Below are 22,530 nucleotides of genomic sequence, written 5' to 3'. Positions count from 1 at the left end.
AACCCCTCCCCTTCTCCATTCCATTGTAATTAAAGTGGCCCAGCTAAATGCATTACATCACTTCTTTCCTTGACCTGTAGGGCACGAGCAATAGCGAAGTTGGAAGCAGCCCAAAAGCTTAGAGCAACTAATTCACACCACAGCTGTCCCTATACGAGGCCTGGACATGGCAGAATTCAAGGATTTATCCACACTTAATGGATGGACTTAAATTTTTAAAAAGAATCATGGAAATCAGAGACACAAAACCGGGCCTGCTTTATCCCAAGACAGTTTCACTTTCCCCGGTATTTCGAGCCTTTTTGTGGTGATCGTAGCCCTTCTACCTACCTATCTGATGACCTTTTTTTCCCACTTCTTTTTACACTCCGGAGATCTAAGATAGCTGAGAAAAAAGAAAAAGGCTCCTCTTCCCAGATAATGGGAATTTACCAAGCTCTGCTTTGTCGTGAAAGTTGGACAATCCTAGGGACTTATCCCTTCCCCAATGAGCAAATCATTCAAATGAGACTTTCATGTGTGGACTTCACATTTTTCACTTTTGTAGTTCTCGCTTGGAGGGGTGAATTCCTTTCAATAGCTGAGTGAGTCGCATCCTAGCCGTTTTAGAGAGGCTGCCTTTACACCTGTTGGTTTCCTATCCAGTGGGCTCTCAAGGAACAGAAGTCTCCCTTTACCTTATCACATTGACCTGCCTCTTTAGGAAACATTTTGAATCTCCGGGCATTTGTGGAAATTCCACATTTTTAACATAGACTCAAAAATTTCATTTGGCACCACATAGTGGCCTCAGTCACAAAATCTATTGCAAATTTAAAAAATAAACAATAAGATTGCAAATTGTACATATGTAAAATTGTATTAATTTTGTATTTATATAATTTTAATATTTTGAACTGCTTCCATAGATATTCTATTTTATAGAATATGCATTTTTTAAAACTCCACTAAGTGACTTCATACTATCTCCTGGAGTGTCCTTATCATACTGCTCAAAGCTGTGACTTAACATCTGTGCCTTGGCCCTAAAGTGGGACCTTAGTGTAGCACTTTTTGTCTATTAGTGCCAAAATGGTGTTTGCTTATATAATTCATGTGTTCATTCACTCATTCATTCAGCATGGAATTATTGAATGCCTACTTGACTCTAGACCCTGGGGATAACAAGTGAACAAAACATACAAAAATTTCTGACTTTGTGAAGATTAAAATGTGAAATTAATAATAAAAACCAAAACAAACTTACAAAAATTTGCTTTGAGAATAAGTTTGGACACCAAGAGGAAACAAGAAAAAGATTTAAGTCCTTAGCTATTTTCTGGTTTTTTGAAGGAGTTAGGCACATTCTTTCCTGGAAATCTGGGCTTCCACTATGGTATTGAGTTGTAATAATCTATAGTAAAAGGACATTGCAAAGAACCAGAGAAACTACAAGGAGTTCATGGCAGCTTGCCAGTCCCCTACTATTAACTGCTCCCTTACTAATGTGTGGCTTTGTTTAAAATAGAAAAGAAAAGAAAAAGAACAATCAAATGTGCCTGAACTAGAAATAACACAAAGAGAACCTAATTAATCCAACTGGTTCTTCAGTAAAATAGATGAGTAGTTTTAACTTTCAAATCATTCTCATTGGTTTTAAACCCAAGGATTGTCTCAAAGCACTTAAAGCATTCAGCAGATGCCTAGATAAGATAAGAGTAAATGACATCACAGTCTTTGTATCCCCTGAGATCTCCTACTCCCCTCTTCCACATGGAAAAATTCAACTTCAGTAGGGTTCTGATGACCCACCTTGGAGCAATCAGTGGGTTTACTACTTAGTGAGCATATTTGATTGAAGCAAAATTTTGAGGGCAGTAAATTTGTCTTTGCCAACTCTGACCCTCATTCCTACATGTTTCTACCTTTCCTGCTTTTTCACCTTCACAGGGGTGTATTTCCCTCCCTATCCTCACCCCTCTCACAATAAGCCCTCTACTTTGTCATCAGGGTCTTGCCACCCTTGGAAATACTATGGAGTCTTAGGAACTTTATTTCTGCCCAGTCTCCCCACCCCAACTTCCCAGCTGCACTGTCCACTTCTTCGTGGCACAGCTCTCCCGGAAATAAGGGCATGAAGGCTGCAGAGTGCTAGTCTTACTAGCCATTCCATTGCTCCCTAGCCTCAGGAGTGGTCGGGCCAGTAGAAAATTCAGTTCTAGTTTCAGCAGAGAAAATTCACCCGGCAGATTAATAAAATGCTAAAGAAGCCAACTTCTTCCCTTGCCTTCTAGCTGAAGGTAACATGTTAACAAGAACCTTTTTTTTTTTTTAATGCCCAAATCTTCCCTGGACAACCTGGAAGGCCAATAGTTCTAGAAGAGTATTTGGGATTTCTGGTACCCAGTGAGGCAGAAAGAGAGGGTGGCCAGCTGGGATAGGGAAGAGTAATATTGTTTCAAAGATCCATTTCTTTGCAGTAGCTTTGATATCTATATAGAGACCTCCTCGGTAGATCTGAGTTGCTAACCCATCTGGAAAAACCAGATCAATGAGTCACCACCACAACGATCTACTCTGCAAGTAATGGAGCTAATGGATGATACAGAAGCCACAGTTTGGTTCTTTCAGCTTTAAGTGGCTGAACAGGTCTGCAGCCAGGACCATCCATGTATCTATATTGTGATTTGAGGGGAAGGATCCTTCAAAGTAGCTCCAATGTCTAACAATTCTACCTTGCCTCCATTCAGTGGATCAGCCCACCTGCTGAATTCTGAGATGCTCTGGAAATCAAAACTGAGTAAAGCCTTATTTCTCCTCATGTTTGAGGAACTGACCAGACGACCTCTGTCCAATCTGTGTTCCTGGAATGACAGAAGGAAAGAAAACAGCTACCTCTCAAGGCGAGAAAAATGAAGGAAGGTGTTAGTAGAGATTTATTTTCTGATTAACTGTTATTGAAGAGGGCACGTTTTAATGGTTGGGGAAGAGTGACGAGGTAGAGAGATTAGATCACAAAGAAGGGTGAGTAGACACTTTGCCTGCTTCACGCTCACCCAACAGCAAGTTCCCCCAGGCCAAGACTGTGACGTCGTTGTCTTATTCCGAGGCTTAGCACTGGGGCCTCTGTACATGCCCAACAAGGGAACGCTTACATGACTCCTGAATGTCTAAACTTCAGAAAAGTTGCAAGCTTTAGGAAGAAAAGGACCTTGAGACACCCCAACTACAGTTACACTGAGCTTTTCATTTGTTACACAAGGAAACTGAAGCTCAGAAAAAAGAAGGAACTTGACTTGGAAGTTGATATTATTTAGGAGACTATTAGGATCTCAAATCTATTTTTTTTTAGGGTCTCAAATCTTGATTGCAATTTTTTCTTCTTACTCCATGCATTGTCACATTTGTCTCAATAATTAAAATAATTCATATTTACATAATGGTTTCATGGCCAGTATCTGTCACTGTGATCTGGGTGTTAGGATTCACTGATTGGCTGGAACTGAGAGGCACATGCTTACCCTGGGGAGGTGGTGATAGAGGGAGGGTCAGTCCCTAAAGCAAATCAGAGAACTGTTATCAGAATAAGGTGACCAAAAAATAAAAATAAAGTGACAGGAGTCAGGGCAAGCCTGCACAACAGAGGTCTATGAGACAACCTACTTTTGACAACTTGTTTTTTAATGACCATATCTTCTTGGTTATAATTTTCTATTACATAAATATAACATATCTTGTTTTGTTTAATGCTAAGAAACCTAGTAGTTTGATCTTGTTTAGAAAAGGAGAGAGAGAGAGGTTACCGTAAGACTTACATAGGCTAAATTGGGACCAGAGACCCTCAGGAAGTTCTGGGACCAGCTGTGTCTCTGTCTCTGTCTCTGTCTCTCTCACTCTCTCTGAATCTCTGCTTCTTTATATACAATACATTTGTTCTACTGTCATTTCTCTATCAACCAATTTCTTTTCCTTGTCTATAGTTTTTGTTTTCTTAACTTAAGCATAAAAATAGACAGGTAGAACAATGGAACAGAATAGAGAGCCCAGAAATAAACCCATGTACATAAAGTCAATTAATTTATGACAAAGGAGCCAAGAGTATACAATGGGTAAAAGACAATCTCTTCAATAAATGGTGTTGAGAAAACTGGACAGCCATGTTCAAAAGAATGAAACTGGACCACTATCTTACACCATACACAAAAATTAATTCAAAATGGATTAAAGACTTGAATGTAAGACACAAGATCATAAACTTCTAGAAGAAAACGTAATAAAACAAGACAGTACACACCTTGACAAACATCTTAGTGATGATTTTTTTTAATCTGACACCAAAAACAAAAGCAACAAAAGCAAAAATTAACAAGTGGGACTACATCAAACTAAAAAACTTCTGCACAGCAAAGGAAACCAACAACAAAATAAAAAGGCAACCCACTGATAGGGAGAAAATATTTGCAAATCATATATCTGATAAAATATTAACATCCAAAATATATAAAGAACACATACAGCTCAATAGCAAAAAAAAAAAAAAGCTCCAAACAATCCAATTAAAAAGTGGGCAGAAGATCTGAATAAACATTTTTCCAAAAAAGACATTCAGATGGCCAACAGATACATAAAAAGATGTTCAACTTCATTTATCACCAGAGAAATGCAAGTCAAAACCACAATGAGATATCACCTCACACCTGTTAGAATGACTGTTACCAAAAAGACAAGAAATAACAAGTGTTAGCAAGGATGTGGAGAAAAGGGAACTCTTGTGGACTCTTACTGGGAATGTATACTATAGAAGACAGTATGGAAGTTCCTCAAAAAGTTAAAATTAGAACTACCGTCTGACCCAACAATTGTAGTTCCTCCAGGTATTTATCCAAAGGAAACAAAAACACTAATTTGAAAAGTTGTATGAAACCTCACATTCACTGTAGCATTACTTATAATAGTCAAGATATGGAAACAACCTAAGAGTTCATTAATGAATGAATGGATAAAGAAGTGTGGTATATATATATACAAGCGTATATTACTCAGCCATGAAAAAAAATGAAACCTTGCCATTTGCACCACCATGAATGAAACTTGAAGGCGTTATGCTAAATGAAATAAGTCAGATAGAGAAAGACAAACATTGTATGATTTCTCTTATATGTGAAATATAAAAAACAAATTAACTAAACCCAAGTTCATAGATCCAGAGAGCAAATTATTAGTACAGATAAGCAAAATGTGGAGGGTAGCTGATAGGAGAAATGGCTGAACTGTGGGGCGTTTTCAGTTTAACTAAAATTAATTTAAAAAATGTTTTAATGACTTAAGGAGAAAAAATTGCAATTTTCTTTTCAGAATAAGATAACTCAGCTGTCTTTCTTTTATACTGACAACATTCTCATTAGAGAAATACTGTATTCTATCTTGAATCTCAGATCTTCAACATTTTTAAGATACATTTAATAAATGACTTAAAAGAAGGAATATGTAGGCACCAGTACTAATACGAAAGGACAACTTACTACCGAAATCCTCTAATTTATCTATTATATTTAAACCCCTTACCTTTTGAATTCCAGCCTCTCAGAGCTTCCAAATAAGATTACAGATTATAAAACATATATGATCTGGAAGTCAAACATCTTTGAAAAACTTTAAGTATAGAACATTAAGTGAAAAAATGCACTTATTCACTGCACCAAAGGAGAGATATCAGAGCTCTGATCACTTAATAACCAAAGGGTAAGCGTGAGAGGTGGCCGTTGAACCACCTTTATCAGAATTGAGAAAAAGGCAAAAAATGACTCGCTCTGTATCTGTCCCAAGGCTGTCATCACTCTCTTTAGGCATTTATCACGGACGTTTTTTTTACAGAATGTACGGCCCTTCCATGATATCTTTTATTTCTTCTATAAAATACAGACCTAAATAGGCATTTTCATCATAAAATTGTACTGGTGAGAAATTTTGCCTTTTTTTCTTTTTTTTTTTTTTTGTCACTTGCAATCCTCTTATAGGCTGTGAAATGCAATCTTCCATAAAAAGAGATGTGTTAAATCACACTGATTTTCTATTCCAATGAAAATTACAGTTTGCTTTTAATGGGAATGACTCAGTCAATCAGATTGGAAGCTGAGACATTCTGTCCCTGAATGAAACTTAAAAAAAAATAATAATTTCCCCTTTCTTCCCTTGCACAGAGCCATCCCTCACTCACCTAAAGAACACTGAAAGGCACATATTGAAAACAAAAATGAATACCTACTGAATGTCTCTTTCTCTACAAACTGTGGCCTTGGGTTTTAACACAAAATCTAAATTTAAAAACCTTTCGAAAGAAATGAGAAAATCTATCTCAGATGTGCCAATAGAAAATCACAGAATTCTAAATAAAGATAGTTGGTTGGTGGTTAGATGAAACAGTGTTGCATGAGAGATTTCAATGGCTCAAATTAACTCTATGTAACTATCCTTATGGCTGCGGTGAGACCCCCTGAAGCTGGTGCCAGATCATACACTGGCTTTACCAGATTGTGGAACAAGTAACCATCTATATTGTAAGCTGTGTGGGTGTTTTGCATGTGTGTGTGTTTGTGTGTGTAAGGGGGGTCACATGAACTATTCTATAAATTTAAACATCTCCAATTAACATTCCTCCTGATGTTTAATGTTTAATTGCAGAAGTAAATCACATGGATTATGGAAAAATTAGAAAATACAGATAAACAAAAAGAAAAAAAAAAAGTATAAATCCAGAGTGTGTGATTTTCTTTCCAAACAGACATGAGTTCACACTACACATAAACTTTTGTAATGTGCTTTGGCTGCATAACAATACTGCAGACACAACCGCAGATTCTTTACAATGAACATTTATAGAACTAATTTTTTTGACGGCATGTTATTTAATTATGTGGTAGATCTTCATTTATTTAACTTGTCTGCCATAATTTTTTGCATCTTTAAAATATTATATAGGTGTCTGTGATGGACGTTTGACTATGTATCTTTGTATATTTGTCTAACTATTTTCTTAGTGTAGACTCCTAAAAGTAGAATTTCGGGGCCATCTAGAGTGCACATTTGTAATGCTCTTCACGCACATTGGCAAATCATTCCCCGGAAAGCTGTATCTACTCTTTTCTGCAGCACCTATTACTCCACAACCCTATCTAATATCTTTCATGAAAGTATCTTTCACTGTTATTTGGGGTGGAACATAGTAACATGGCTTTGCACTTTTATTACATTTTAGGGCTTTCAGCAGACACAGTAATACTTCTTTTTCCAAGAATAAAATAGTTTTATTTTTTAGATTACAAAAAGAATAAATGTTTATTATAAAAAATGAACATAACAGAAAAGTATAGCAAGAAAATAAAATTTTCCAAAATATCTCCAGTTAGTGATACAATTGCCTCTTTGGTAAGCATCTTTCCAAACATCAATCTGTGCATATTAACATACACGGACAAAGAGATATCCTTTATTCCCATGGCTAAGTGCTATTTTGAGGCAACATGGCTTTGCATCTGCGTTCCAAAGATTTCTTTGATGCTTCTTTACTCTGCAGAGTTAACTGAAGATCAGGACTGCAATTACGGCCTCTTTCTCTCACAGTGAACAAGGGCAGGTCCGGATGAGGGAAGATCTGTTTATGTTCCACTCCCTTGTGTATGTGTAGACTAGGCCCTGAAAAGAATTGTGATAATATATGAAAAGGTCAGTGGTTACGCCAGGATCTTGCTCAAACGTGGAAGAGAAACGGGATGATGCAAATGACTCTGAACTCCCCCCTCTAAGATATGCAGGGTTCCTATGTAAAATCTGTGGTGACCTCCCCTCTGCAGCTGCTGGTGCTGACACAAGGTTTCCTAAACTGTGGGGGCCCAGGGGCACCCGGCAGCAGGCCCACCTACGAGCAGAGCTGCTTCACACTGTTTTGATGAATCGAAGATGTTTTGAAAACTGATGCCTTCTAGAACGTCTTTGTACAGTTAAAAATAGAGGCTTTCAATGCCGCTTTATATTCTTCCCTAATCTGTTGGTTATGATAGGTTTTTCGTGCCAGCTGTGGTTTTGTCAACATGGTAGGTTCATGGGAATTGATCTCCCTCCGTGACAAGGGGGTCCTATATGTGATAGTCAGGGTGAACCTCTGTCTCTTTGGCTGCTCATCATCTGAACGCTCTTCCTGTTCTCAGGGAAGCCCCTCCAAAGACAGCTGGATGTTCTCAGCCGGGACTGGCTGATAAACCACCGAGGTGTAGCTGGATCCACACTCCAGCCCTGGAGTCGATCACACCACATCCTTTTGGTATGACTTCTCCTTGTCCTAGTCAGCACAACCCTTCCAGGCCTGCCAGCAACTTTTATTCTTCCTGGTGATGGGCTGGGATGGACCAAGGGAGGACAGACACTTCTGGACTCTTCTCTGCCTCTCCCGGTTAGGTCAGCCCTCCCACCACAGACACGGTTCAGCTCCACTTCCTGTTATAGCGGCTTCAACGTGGTGCGGTGTGTGTGCTGATGAGGCGGTGGGGGTTCAGCCTGGGGACGCCTTCTCACTGAGACACATGGCTTCACTTGCAGGAGAGGTCCGAGTTCTCCTTCTGTTGTAGCTTAACTTATAGCAGAAACTCTGCTGTCAGAGTTAAAGGTTTGATTTGCAATCTAGATTAAGCCAGGAAGCCTAGAGTGATCTCCTCAAGATTTTGAAGATGCCTCCATCTCAGGGAGAATATCAGAGGACAAAGTCAGAAGATCTGTCTTCCACAGTATGTAAAGTACAAGATTTCTTAAGGAGAAAAATCTAGAAGTGCACTATTATATTGCTAAAGACGTATCAGGTGATTGCTAGCTTCCTTCAAAATTGAAATGTGAGTGTTCATACCTACAGCAGACGCTGTCAGAGCAAAATGAAATGTGCTGTGCGCCTCACGTGGCTAACTGTGAGCTTGTGACTAATCTAAGCATTCCTCTTGACACGAGGCAGATGATACATCATGAAGAACTAGGGATCCGTTCCTTCCTGGTAGTTTCAATACAATGAAGCAAGAGGATAAAAAAGGGAAGTAAAAGAGGAAGCCAAGTATACGATCCATTTTTTTGAACGTATGCCTTCGGTTTCATGTACTGTACTTTTTGTCTTGTATGTAAGCGTGAGAAAGGAAGTGTGATGTGGAATCTGAACCGGCTTCTCTTTTCAGTTGGTCATTACTTTATAAATAAGAGCGTTTCTGTGCCTTGGTTCATCTCTCAGCAAGAAGGAGGAAGATATGTGACTGACACTGACTGTCCTGTGCCTGCCCCAGTGCTGGCATCTTACCTCTGATGTCACTGACTCGGAGCAGCAGGACCAGTCGTGTTAAGGGTGGACTCTGGAAACATGCTCCCTGTTTGGAATCCTGGTTGGGCCACTTACATTTGTGACTTTGGGCAAATTCACTACTATTCCTAGCAACTCACACCCATTGAGCTTTCTCCCCGTACTAGGCACTATGTCAAGTGCTTTTCTTATTTGTTTATTTTGATCCTCACAACACACTTGTAATAAGGTATTATTATTTTGAAGACATTGCCGTAAAGAGAAGTTAAGGGAGGGGGAATGGTGTAAAGACTAAAAACATCTAGTTCTAAAGCAATGCTGCTTGTGTTCACATTCCACCTGGACCACTGATCAGCTGTGTCTGCTCTTCACCTCTCTTGAGACACACAGAGCATACTTTGAACAGTGCTTGGCATCTAGGAAAAGCATAGTAAGTGTCAGGTGTTACTGTGATTCGGGGAAGTGGCAGGTATGCCTGTTTGCAAAGTATGTTTACTGCTTGGGCTTGAGCATCCAAGAGAAGGAGCAGACATTTGTCTTTAGAGCCCCGATTTGAGGCCAGTCCCTGTACCTCACACACAAGTATGTGTACGTGGGTGCTTAGGGCGAAGCTCTCTGGTCTGTCCCCACTCCACCAGGGTGTGTGGTCCTCTTTCGGTTCCTCTTTGGGGTCAGGGTGGGGGTGAGTGGGAAGGGGAGGGTACCATGTCCCTGTGAAGTCTCTGAAGAGCAATCAAGGCTGCAGTAATGAGTGTCATGGAGTGCGCAGTCATGCCCGAGTCCAAGGTCACCAGCATCGTGAGAAGGGGAGTGTCTGTGACATGTAACACACCCGATGGGAAAAAAATAAAACCTCATTAAGTCAGAATTCTGTTTGGGGGCACTCTTTATTTGTGCTCTAAGACTTTGAAGCCCAACGGTAGGGACCATTCAATAAATAAAGACATCTCTGTTTTATAGCCCTTAGAGTATCCTTTAACTCAAAATTTGTGAACACGGCAAAAAGACTAGTTTGAAAAGATGAAACTCTCACTCTCGTAATGACAAATTTGTGAAGTATTTATTGGTTCCAATAAAGTGACGAATTGGGTTTGTGTTTAAGCTCATTTTCAATACTGGTTCTTAGATTTTTAAAAGTAACCTTTGATTATCAAACCAATGAAGACTCGTAAGGGAAGACAGTCACTATAAGGGCAGTATTTTTTTTCAGTAGAACATAAAGAAATTCATTCATACTTCTCCTTATGAATTGCTACTCTTCCTAAGACTCTTTAATTTTGAAGAAGCTGTCAGCTATGACGGCCGTAAATACAGAGATCTCTTCCAGAATCAGCCAAGGTCCCCTGCCACTTTGACAATCTAAAGAGTGAAGTCCTTCACTTGGCCATCCCCAGAGCCATTTGGCCACTAGAGACCCTTGGTCAGGAATGCTCGTCCCCGTTTCTACATAATGTTGCTATTTCTTTCTTTTCCTCTGCCCACTTCTTCTCCAGGTCTGACCCCCAGCCTACTAGGACATAGGTTTGGCCCAAGTGCATGAAAGAATCTTCAGGTGGAGACAATGATCTTGGATACAAAATGACAACATCATTTGAATGGTTTCCGTGGATCTTCTTTGGGGATACTAGATTAAGCATCTCCTAAACAACCTGAATGGTTCAAAATGCAGTGTGCAGTGTGCCCCATCAGACTAGGGTTAGGTCTTCATAGAAATCACCATGGCCATCTGTTTTGAAGTACGAAAAGGGCCTGTTTAAGGCCAGCTAATAAAGAGAAAGCCTGTCCCCAGGTTTGGCACATAGACTGGTATCTGCTTCTTTCTAAAGACAATGCTTTCTGTTTCCAAAGTGAAAATAGATAAACAAATTTTAAATGAACTGATAAGGATAGTCATGTAAAAGTGTGACACATCATGATAGTGTGTGCAAAGAAGAATGGCAGCTTGGTAGGACTTGGGAAAAGCTTACTTCTGTAGCTGCCTTGGGCATTTGCAGAAGCTCCATGAATAGCTGTAGCACCTTTGGCCATCCACTGTTGAAGAGACCATGAGATTATCAGTGTGCCAAAGTGAACCAAGAAATCTAAGTGCATTTGCGATATTCCCCCCTCCTCCCTTCTGTCCCACTGAAGATTTTTTGCTTGTTCCTTGGCCACCAGGCCTGGGGAATACTCAGTGGAGGTAACAAACCAGAGGAATCCAGGTAGATGCCAGATTCCTCTCTGCAAGAGAAGCCACAGGAAGAAAAATCCAGGAAGAAGGAGAGGTTTGGGAGGAAATAAAGAAACAAGTCAAACATGGGAGGATTTTTGGACAGTCTTGCTGTGTGCTGTGTTGTGATGGCCTGTCCCTCCCCCAAGAGGAAATATTTTCTGAGATGTAATTGTCTCTTTATGACTCAGAAGTATTTCAAAATCTATCATTTTAAACAGTTTGAAAATAACTAACAAACAGGCTTACTGCGCACCAGGTATTTCCTAAGTGATTTTAAAATAATTAAGCCCTCATAATAACCCCAGGAGGTAGGCACAATAATGTTTCCTACTTTTTCATGGAGGACGTGGAGGCACAGACAAGAAAAATAGCTCAAGTTCACATGGGCAGAAAGGGACAAACCTGGGCCTCAAACTCACAGTCTGGCCCCTGACTTTCAGCTTTTAACCATTGTATTATGTTTCTTCTCTTCCTTTTTTACACTGGATTTTCATTAAACATATACAAATGAATATTATCTCCTTGCTAAAAACAATTAATAATAAACAAACAAAAGCATTCCTGAACAACTCCCCATCTTCAAATTCTGATTCTTTTTCTCCTTAGAGATAAGCCAGATCTTTTGTCTCCTATGTATTTGTGTGTACATCCGTGTATGTGTGTATACATGTGCACCCAGGCACACACACGTGTTATACACACACACGTATACCTGCACACTTACACATATGTACATATGTAATTGTAGAAGATACAAAATACTCTGTGTGTGTGCGCTTTGATTTTATTTTACGTTTTGTTGTACTCTACAGTGTGTCTCAGAGATCCTTCTAGGTCTACCTATGTTATGGCTGCATTTTGAAAAATTGTTGCATAATATTCCATAATATGGATATAGTGTATTTTATTAAAGCACTTTCCCAGTGGGAGCTGGACCTTTAGCGCCTCTCGCCCCAACTTTATACTCTTTTAAACAATGCTGCAGTGACCATCTTTGCATACACGTCTCCTGTATATACATGTGAATGTTTTTCTTTTTTAATATAGCCCAGGGCCAGAGGGTTGGGGTCATTCCCAACAAAGCCAGCTTTGCAAGTGCCAGAGCCATTTGAAAGATTTCTTCCTCCCTTGTGATGGGAGCAGGTGGCAGCCTCAGGATGCAGCACAGCACCCCCTGCAGGAGGACGTGGAACATGGTCGGCTGTGGCGAGGGAGGCCTACGTATGAGTACTTTTTAAAACAACTTTTAAAATTTCCTTGAAGTATAGTCAGTTTCCAATGTTGTGTCAATCTCTGGTATACTTTTTAAAGATAGCTTCTGAAAAGTAGACACACTGGTTACGTACAATTACAGTTTTAGTAGAATTGCCATTTTTGTGTACAGTAGTAGATACAGGTGTTCCTGAAAAATCTTATTTTCTGGGAAATAATTTTTCCAAAATAATAGCGCCTATGTGAAAAAAGCAGCTAGATCAGACCGCTCAAAATCTAAGCAGCTTTGTAACCAGAGCACTAACAAAAACAATAACTTTCTTTTCCTCAGTCACCCCTGCTCCAGGCCTGACCTTCAACCCATTGTGATGTAGATTTGGCCTGGCTGCATAGAATGATCTTCCTGGCGGCCTCATTAAGGCTAGAGGCTGCCCAAAGGAGATACTAAAAATGCACCACAATACTGCACTGGAAATGCTGGATTATAAACTCTAACCTGAAACAGCTGGAAGTGAAGCCCTGAGCCGGCGGGGCTGCCTTTAGGGTGGACACAGGAAGTGCAACCTGTCACAAGCCCAGAACTGGGCAAAGATGGGGAAGCACCTCTCCAGGGAAGAGGGGAGGATGCAGGCACCTATTTTGTCATTAAGTCTGTTTCTACTCTTTCGGCTTTCCTTGCCCAGGAGAAACTGCATGACCCAACATAACTCCCTCATCACACTGACATCATTGCCCTACCTTTCAGCCATGTAAGAGCTAATGCATGTTATAAAAATATACTGTAGCTGAGCAGATTTATTAATTGAAGTTGATTTACAATATTATGTTTGTTTCAGGTGTATAGCATAGTGATTCAGTATTTTTACAGATCATCTCCATTAAGAGTTATTGTAAGATAATGGCTGTAATTCCTTGTGCTGTACAATATATCCTTGTTGCTTATCTATTTTATACATAGTAGTTTGGGTCTCTTAATCCCATACCCCTAACTTGCCCCCCAACCCCGCCTCCACTGGTAAGACCAGTTAGTTCTCTGTATCTATGTCTTGTCTTGTTCTGTTTGTACTATTTTTTATGCTCCACGTATAAGTAATAGCGTACAGTGTTTGTCTTTTTTTGTATGACTTATTTCACTGAGCATAATATTCTCTAGGTCCATGCACATTGCTGCAAATGACAGAAATTCATTCTTTTATGGCCAATATTCCATTGTATATAAATTTTGCATCTTCTTTATCTATTGGTCTGTTGATGGACACTTGGGTTTTTTTTTTTTGGCTTTATAATAGCTTTATTTTTTTAACTTTTTTTATTGAGTTGTAGTCATTTTACAATGTTGTGTCAAATTCCACTGTAGAGCACAATTTTTCAGTTATACATGAACGTACATGTAATCATTGTCACATTTTTTCGCTGTGAGCTACCACAAGATCTTGTATATGTTTCCCTGTGCTATACAGTATGATCTTGTTTATCTATTCTGCATATGCCTGTCAGTATCTACTAATTTTGAAATCCTAGATGATGGACACTTGAGTTGGTTCCATATCTTGGCAATTGTAAAAGGGGACTGCTGCTATGAACATTGGAGAGCATATATCTTTTCTAATTACTGTTTTCATTTTTTCTGGATAAATATCCAGGAGTGGAATTGAAGGAGCATATGGTAGTTCTATTTTTCGTTTTTTGAGGAGTCTCCATGCTATTTTCCACAGTGGCTGCACCAATTTACATTTCCACCAACAATGTACGAGGATTCCCTTTCCTCCACATCCTCTCCAAGATTTGTTGTTTGTAGACTTTTTGATAATAGCCATTCTGACAGGAATGGGATGGTACCCAGCTGAACAGATTATTGCTAATTTGCTTTCAAAAGCAGTGTCCACCTGCACTTTGGGAATTGGATTTATGTTAGAGTTGATGTAACACTCGCTGTGAGAAGCGCAAGTGGACCTGATAGAATCAGGTAACTATAGCAACAGAATGATTTATTCTGCATGTTTTCTCTCAAAGTGATGAAACTTAATCCCTCTGGGCCATGAGATTGATTTAGAGGTTTTCTCTTAAATTGTCTCACTTTTTGTTTTCTTGCTTTTAAGTTAAAATGTTCTCTTACTCTTTTCCAAACTGAAGGTGAGCCTCTTCAACAGAAAAGACAGAACAAAGTAAGGACTGAATATTCCTGTTTTTTTTTTTTTGTGACATTGACTTTATGTTGCCAATGACAATCTTGATCTATAATAAGATATTGACAAAAAATAGGAGACATTAAAAATGTCTGTTTTTTTCAAGAAAGAATACAGCAGTGCAAGTGGGAAATGATTATCAGCATATTTCTAAGGAGGCAGAATATGAATGTATTACAGAGTAGGGCAGAGACCGTCAGCTGTTCCTTAGTGTTAGGGTTGAATTGTGTCTCCCCAGAATTCATCTGTGGGCGTCCCAACCCTCGGTACCTCAGAATGTGGCCACACTCAGAGACAGGATCTTTACCAAGATAAGCAAGTTAAAGTGAGGGCATTAGAGGCGGCTGTAATTCCACACAACTGGTGTCCTTATAAAAAGGAGAAATTTTGGACATAGAGATGTGTGTCTGGGGAGGAGGCTGTGAAGAGACACAGGGAGAAGACAGCCGAGTACAAGTCAAGGAGAGAGGCCTGGAGCAGATTTTTTGTCACCCTTAGACAGAACCAAACCCGCTTGGTTTCAGACTTCTAGCCCCTAGAGCTGGGAGACAGTCAGTTCTTGGTGCTAAACCGTGTGCTTTGGGGTACTTTGTTATATAGCCCTAGTAAACAGATACATCCCATAATCAGTTCCAGAGGTGGCCTCTGATGAACCCTGCCTCCCAGGAACCATGCCCTTATCAGTCTTCTCTCCTTGAATGTGGGCCCATGACTTCCTGTGACCTATAGAATGTGACTAAGTCACACTTAGTTCTAGGCTGAAGCCCTGGAAGTTCTGGCACTTAAAGTTTTGCACTTTGGGGAGCCCTGAGAGGCCACTGCAGAAGTCTGGCTACCCTGCTGGAGAGACCCCATGGAAAGACCTTGTAGAAAGGGAGCGAGCTTGACTCTGCATGCAGATAGAAAGGTCAGCTGTCCCTGCATGCTAGCTGAAGCCAGTCGTCCAGCTGTCCCTGCCAAGGTGCCGCAGATGCGAGAGCCATCTTGGACATTATGACTGCAGATGTCACCCGACTGCAGCTGCACGCAGATCAGCGGGAGAGCCGCCCGTTCAATTCACAGAGTTGTGAGTCATAATAAAAAGTGTTGCGTTTTAACCCACAGAGAGTTGGGGTAGCCTATTCCATAGCAACAGGTAATGATATATTCTCTTATTCCACAGCAATAGAACCTCCAAGAGGCCCAAGTACTGGCCAGAGGGATGTTGGGAGAAATCGTATGTCCTGCTTCTCGAACATGTCCTTAAACCCCTTTCCTCCAACCTGCTCTCTGGGATGTGGACACAGTGTCCACCTTAGACAACAAGTGAATGACGTTCTATAGTCAACTGAGCAGCGGAGAGCCTGGCCAGCTCTAACTATCACATGAGAGAGAAATAAACTCCTATTTTACTGTTAGTCAGTCTTCAGTTACAGCAACTAAGCCTGTATCTTGTGTTAATACGTAAGAGATAATTTATTGATGAAAACACTTTACACTTTTTTTCTCAGAAAGTTTCTCAGCATGTTTTATAATCTTTTTCTCAGGGGGCTATTTCTCCACCTTGCCTTCAATGAAAGAAGGAAATAAAATACAAGATGACAACATGGGACCATATATGCATATGGATGACAACTTTCTCCAGAGGTGATACTTGGAATAGTAACTCTGTGTACTTAGCACTTAGTTCTTAGTCGGAAAGAGTTCGGGAAAAATGCTAGACCATGTCCATCTTGGACCTAGCGATTTGCAGTGCACACGAACCTTTTACAATTCTGCAGTACCTGGATGCATCCAACTCACCCGGAACTCAGTTTGGGAAACAGTCTGATCCAGGAAGGGCTAGACTGGTTCATGTTGACATTGTGCATCTTTTAGTGAGGGTGAAAACTGGAATCTGTACCCAGAGTCAAAAAAAATATCCATGCAAGACTAAACTGTGTTACTCAGAAGGTTTACTGGAAAATACCCTGCTTTTTCTTCAAATAGCTCTTTGAGTTTTCATCTGGGTTTCCCTGTGACTACTTTAAGAAACCACCAGGCACCTTGAGAAGCCTGCTTCCCAGCCTCTGGGCTCTCCTGCAGCTCAGATGCCTCCTCTCCTAACACAGCCGCCCCATTTTCCCAGCTGCCTGTTTCTTTTTCCTTGCTTTCTTTACCCAGAGTTTGTTTTGACTGGGCTCTTGCTCCTTCCTTCTGCATTCTGCCCTGGCTTCTGGTGCCTCCGCCTGGGCAGTGCCACCATCTTCTTTGAACTCACGGAAGGAATTTGAGAGTCACTGAGGCCTCTAAGCTGTGAGAAGGAAGCAGGAACAGAAGGAACTGAAGCTATCTAGGAGAAGCATTGCTGAACATCCAGGTAGATCCACCAGGTCCCTGGATCAGTTTGGGTCAACTTGAGGGCACTGGAGCCACCCCATCTTCTGAAAAACACTCTGTACCCTTGTAGAATGACTAGAAGGATCAAAAGAGCTGCCAGGGAGTCTCAGACCTGAAAAGGCTGCAAAAAGAAGCCAGCGATTCAATTCATGTTCACCCCAGAACGAGAGTTACTTAGATGTCTTTCCTAGTTCTTCATCCCATTTCTCATTTTTCCTTTTTGATGAAATCCTTTCTTCTACTTAATGTCTGTTTATGCCTTCCTCACAAGACCGCTGAATAAAACCATAGGCTTAAGGAGATAGAGGCAAAGCCTTTGGGAACATCCCGTGGTTGGGTCACAACACAGACTGTCTGTGCTCAAGCTCCAGTCAGGCTCCTCTGGGCCAGATTCTGGACGAAGCCTCACACTCAGCCTACAGACACTGCAGACTTCCCCCCAAACCCCAGCCCCCACCTCCCCCCACCCCCCGACACACATGCTCTGTGAGACTTGAACCAACACCGGCATAGTTTCCAACCGTTCAAGGCCACACCCTTAGGAGCACTGTAGCTCCCCCTCAAAATGCCTGCTTGAGAGGGCTCCGTGCTGCCAGGAGAATTTACGGTCTGTTCAGCTGAAACTGGTCGATCACGGGCAGATAGGCTGCAGAACCGTCTCACAGAGCAGTTACTTTAGAGAGCTCACAGTTATAAATGCTTTCTCTGTGCCTCTGAGACATCCATCTTCTGCCCCTCAGGACTGTCTTTTCAAGGACCCAAGAGCAGTCTCTGAAATGCAAACGTTCAAGGAAATGTGGTCCCTCTCAGCGCTCAGCCTGGTGGGCGGGCACCTCCCTGACCGCTGTCTCTCCCGGGGAGGTTTGCTTCTCCTCTGCACAGGCACCAGTGAGCGACCCCAGGTGGCCGAGTCACGTGCGCCACCCCCCCTCCCGGCCCCCAGAGCCTTTCCTGAGCACACCCCTGCCTTTCGTTTCAGCCGGGTTGAGTTCAGCTTGCCCTGGGCTCTTTTCCCTATTGCAGTAGTTACTGCTGAATAAAATCTCCCCTCACCGCTCTAACTAGACTCCAGCTTTGTTTATCCTTGACATTCAGGGTGTTGTTGGCATTCAGCTTTTTCTGACCTTCATGTGCCCTTGATTTGTTCTCATTCCTCCCAGGTTTGCATCTTTCCTTTCTACTGAATGTTGGGAAAGCAGTGGTCAGACTCTCCTGGCAAAGGACAAACCTGGTTCACCCTGAAGCACAGAAGACGGTGTGTGATAGACCTTGGCTAAATTACAATCATTAGCATATTATCTGATTCTCTAAATGATTGACTCAAATGTTGGGTAGGACTTAATAGAAATTCACTTTCTCTTTGCTCTTACCTTTCTCCTTTCCTCAACCTTTTCTGTTCTTCCTGCTTATCCTTTTTGTAGCAGAGTGAAACCAAAATATCACATTGGAGGTCTTAAATTGTATTTGATGTGTGGAATGAAATGCGTTTTCCCCACATAGCTTTGTTACCCAAAAAACTGGGTTGATCTCTTGCTGGATATCAAGCCAAAAGACACAGACAAGCCAAAGATCGGGAGAAGGAAGGATTTATTACTTGCAGCAAGTAGAAAGAACACCGGGGATCTTTTCAGGGAAGTGGGGGGAAGTGTCTTCTCCAAGAGCAAAATAGGAGAAGTTTTGGGCTAAGGGTACATGCATATTCATGAAGGGGCTTGGGTGGTCCACAGAGTCCAAGCTTTAGTTGACTGAAGGTCAGAAAAGGCCAATATTTTCATCTCAGTGGGTTCCAGCTGACCTGGTGGATTGAAACAGAACTGGGAGTCTTTATCCCTGATATCTTATCTTTGCTATTGTTACCTCTTCGGCCTGGTAACAGTCCTTTGTTTATGCATTCTTTTGTTCCCTCAAGATCATTAATTACTGAGACCTGTTCGAAGGGCAAACTCTGTGGCCAGGATTAGATCACAAAATGGCTTAGTCAAGAAAGCCATGCCTGGTTCTCCTTCTCCAGGGACCCTCTACCCCATCTGCTTACAGCTCTGCTTAACTAGCAGATTGGAGGGAGGCAGGAGGGGGATCTGAGCTCCCTTTGGGGCGGAACTCCAGGGGGTTTGAGGAGGCTGATAGACAGCCAAAGTGGAGATGTTAAGCTGGCAACTGGCTATCACAGCCTGGAGCTGGGGGCAGAGGCTCTGCTGAAAAGATGATTGCTCAAAGGAAACACAAGGTAAGATGTTGGAGACAAAAACTGGCAAGCGTTGGGAATGCCATTCTGGGTGGGAGAGGTAAAGAAGACCTGACTGAGAAGGTGATGTTTGACCTGAGACCTGGGTGAAGGGAGGCAGAGATCCATGAGCGACGAGGAATCCAAGCCGAAGGACCAGCACGTACTCATGTCTTAAAGAACAGTAGCCAAAGTGATTCTCTTAAAATACTAGATTGTTAGAGCAGGCAGATCGCTAGATATAAGTAGAGAAAGAGGGGCACAGGCCAAATGGCAGGAAACTGTATATCTTGTAAACAGTGGGGGTCCTTGGGCAGACAAAGAAAGGAAGGAAAATCCAGAATGGTAAGAAACCACACACTTTGGGGTGATAAGGATCCTGGAGGCAGACAAAGAAAGGTAGGAAGAGGCAGGGATCTCTGGCATCTAAATGTAACCTTTTGCTCATTATGCCCTCATTACAATAAAATTAGCCTTGCAGATAATATGCCATGACACTCCCAATCAAGACTAAAGATTAAAATCCCTTCTTCCCTTGGGAAAGTGGAGCTGGGATGAAAATCTGGAAATAAAACCTCAAACTCCTCTCTCCCCAGTGGATATTCTGCCCATTCATTTTTACACCTCCATATAACCAGCTTGCCAAAGAAACTCAGTTCAGCCTCTCACCTGAGTCTGCCTGTTCTCCCCTTGAAAGCATACTATCCCTTAATACATCCTTGCTTTGATTTCTTGACCTCCTTGCAAGATCATGTCACCCCTCTGCTCCAAACCCACAAATAGGCTCCTATCTCACTCTGTATGAGCCGAGCCCTCCCAGGGGGCTAGCAGCCCCTGCCCTCTCTGCACACCATCACCTTTCCGACCTTGTCTCCTAGAACAAGAACTGGATCAGAGGACTGCAGTGTCTACTGGGAGGATGAATTAATCAGTAGCACTCGTTACAGGTCTGCTTGCTCGTCTGTTTGTTGTCTGTCTTTCTCCACCTGAAGGTAAACACTACGCATGCAGAGACTAGCACATGGTAGGTACCCAGTAGATACTGAAAGGATGAATGGAGATCTAGGTGGACTCAGACTTTCTGACCATGATGCCCACATGCTTAACCCACTAAACACTGCACCATACTACAGCTGGACTACAGGGCTCTCTGGTTTACGATACACTCCAAACATTTCCCCCATCATCATTTTTCACTTCTCTGCAGCAGTTTGACACTTTACTCCCGTTTTCCTCTCTCAAAAGAGATGCCACAGTGTTATACTTCTCTTCTATGCTAATGGCTACCAAACCCAGTATTTGAGGTTCCTGAGCTGAATTTTCAAACAGCTGCTGTGATGAAGCGTGGTCCTTGAGAACAAAGTCAAAAAACTCATGCCAACTGGCAACACACAGGCTGCAGCCAGTCAAGGTTAGTTCTCTTTCTTTTCTCAAGACACAGAAAAGCCACCCTTCAGTTCTGCTTTAAGCTGGGGTGCAGATAGGGGAGGCGGGGCCCTAGGAGAGGGGTGGCTCTCTGGCCAGCAGAACATCTGTATTTTATTTTATGCCTGCTCTGCAGGCTTCCCCTTATTTGCATCACCCTGAAGAATGTGGAAGTGAAAATCTGCCTCCAGCCACCCTGCTCCCCGTCAGGCACTCTTACGTCCTTCCTCTTCATTAAGGATAGGTGCTCTTCCTCCCCAGGCAGGAGCCACACGTGCGTCCTCTGGGCATGTCCTTCTTGAGTGTTTCAGCAGAAGCAGACTTCCAGCCACACTCCTGGCTGGCTCCCTGATGCAAGTCACATCACTTTTTTCCTTTTGGTAAAAATGGGTTCCTCATCTGTAGCATGGGTGCACTATTTACTCTGTCTAGTGCTGTGAGGTCCAAATTATGTAATAGGATGCAAGAGTACTTTAAAGATATTAAGTGTATACAATTTTCATTTATATTGAAATAAAAGTATATGAGAAAATAGAAAAGTGGTTGCCAGGAACTGAGGAGTGTGGGAGACAGGGAGAAGTCGGCAAAAGGTACAAACTTTCAACAATCTGGTGAATAAGGTCTGAGAATCTAATATAAAGCGTGGTGACTAGAGCTGACAAAACTGTACTGTATAACTGAAATGTGCTAAGAGAGTAGAACTTAAATATTCTCACCAAAAAAAAAAAAAATTAAATATGTGTGGTATGGCTATGTTAATTCACTAAATGGAGGGATCCTCTCACAATGTGTACATACATCAAGTCTCCACAATGCACACTTCAGCTATTTTACAGTTTTATATGTCAGTTATACCTCAATAAAGCTAAAATTTAAAATGTAATAAGTAGTCTGTTAAATTCCTCTACAGTGTATAAACTCGTCTTAGACATGCCTCTTCAAGTAAGAAATCACTTTGTTCCCTCCAAAGAGCACTTTCTATAATTTGAGGCTTTCTCCCCCAATATTTCTAGCTTTTATAGAGAAAGAGAAAGGAGTAGACGTTTTTCCAATTTGAGACCTATTCTGAATTCTCTTTTTGCAGCTCAGTCTTGCTTCCATTAGTTTTTAAAAGTTTGATGGTTGTTTACTGGTAAGATATAATAAAATATAGTTCAACCTTGGGAAAAGATTTCATTTAAAGGAAGAAAATAATATGGATTGGTTTCTTAGGGCTGCCGTAACAAATTACCGCGAAGTTGCTGGCTTAACACATCACACGTTTATTCTGTCACAGTTCTGGAGGCCAGAAGTTCCAAATTGGATTCCCTGTGCTGAAGTGAAGGCGTCACAGGGCTGTGCTCCCTCTGGAGTTTCTAGGGGAGAAAATGTTTCCTCGTCTTCTTCAACTTCAGGGGGCTGATGGCATTTCTTGGTCCAAGGCCCCTTCCTCTCTCTTTAAAGCCAGCAATTTAACGTCTTCAAATCTCCCTTGCTTCCACTGTCATCACATCTCCTTCATCCTCTTCAGTGTCAAATTTTCTCTGCCTCCCTCTCAGAAGGACACTTGTGATGCATTTATGGTCTCCCTGAATGTTCCAGGGTGGTCTCCCCCTCACAAGACCCT

The 22,530-nt window shown here is 41.6% G+C and overlaps 1 long non-coding RNA gene across 1 annotated transcript; it reads right to left on the bottom strand.

Annotated features, from left to right (window-relative positions):
- Positions 1–18,845: 18,845 nt before the first annotated feature.
- On the bottom strand, positions 18,846–22,019 carry LOC140700002 (uncharacterized). Its single transcript, XR_012078208.1, has 2 exons — positions 21,145–22,019; positions 18,846–19,070 (listed from the first exon to the last, which is right to left on the bottom strand). It is a non-coding gene; the product is annotated as an uncharacterized lncRNA (long non-coding RNA).
- Positions 22,020–22,530: the final 511 nt, after the last annotated feature.

The sequence above is a fragment of the Vicugna pacos genome, chromosome 2, assembly GCF_048564905.1.
Source record: "Vicugna pacos chromosome 2, VicPac4, whole genome shotgun sequence".
In the NCBI taxonomy this organism is placed as follows: domain Eukaryota; kingdom Metazoa; phylum Chordata; class Mammalia; order Artiodactyla; family Camelidae; genus Vicugna; species Vicugna pacos.
This window is presented reverse-complemented; position numbering and strand designations above follow the sequence as displayed.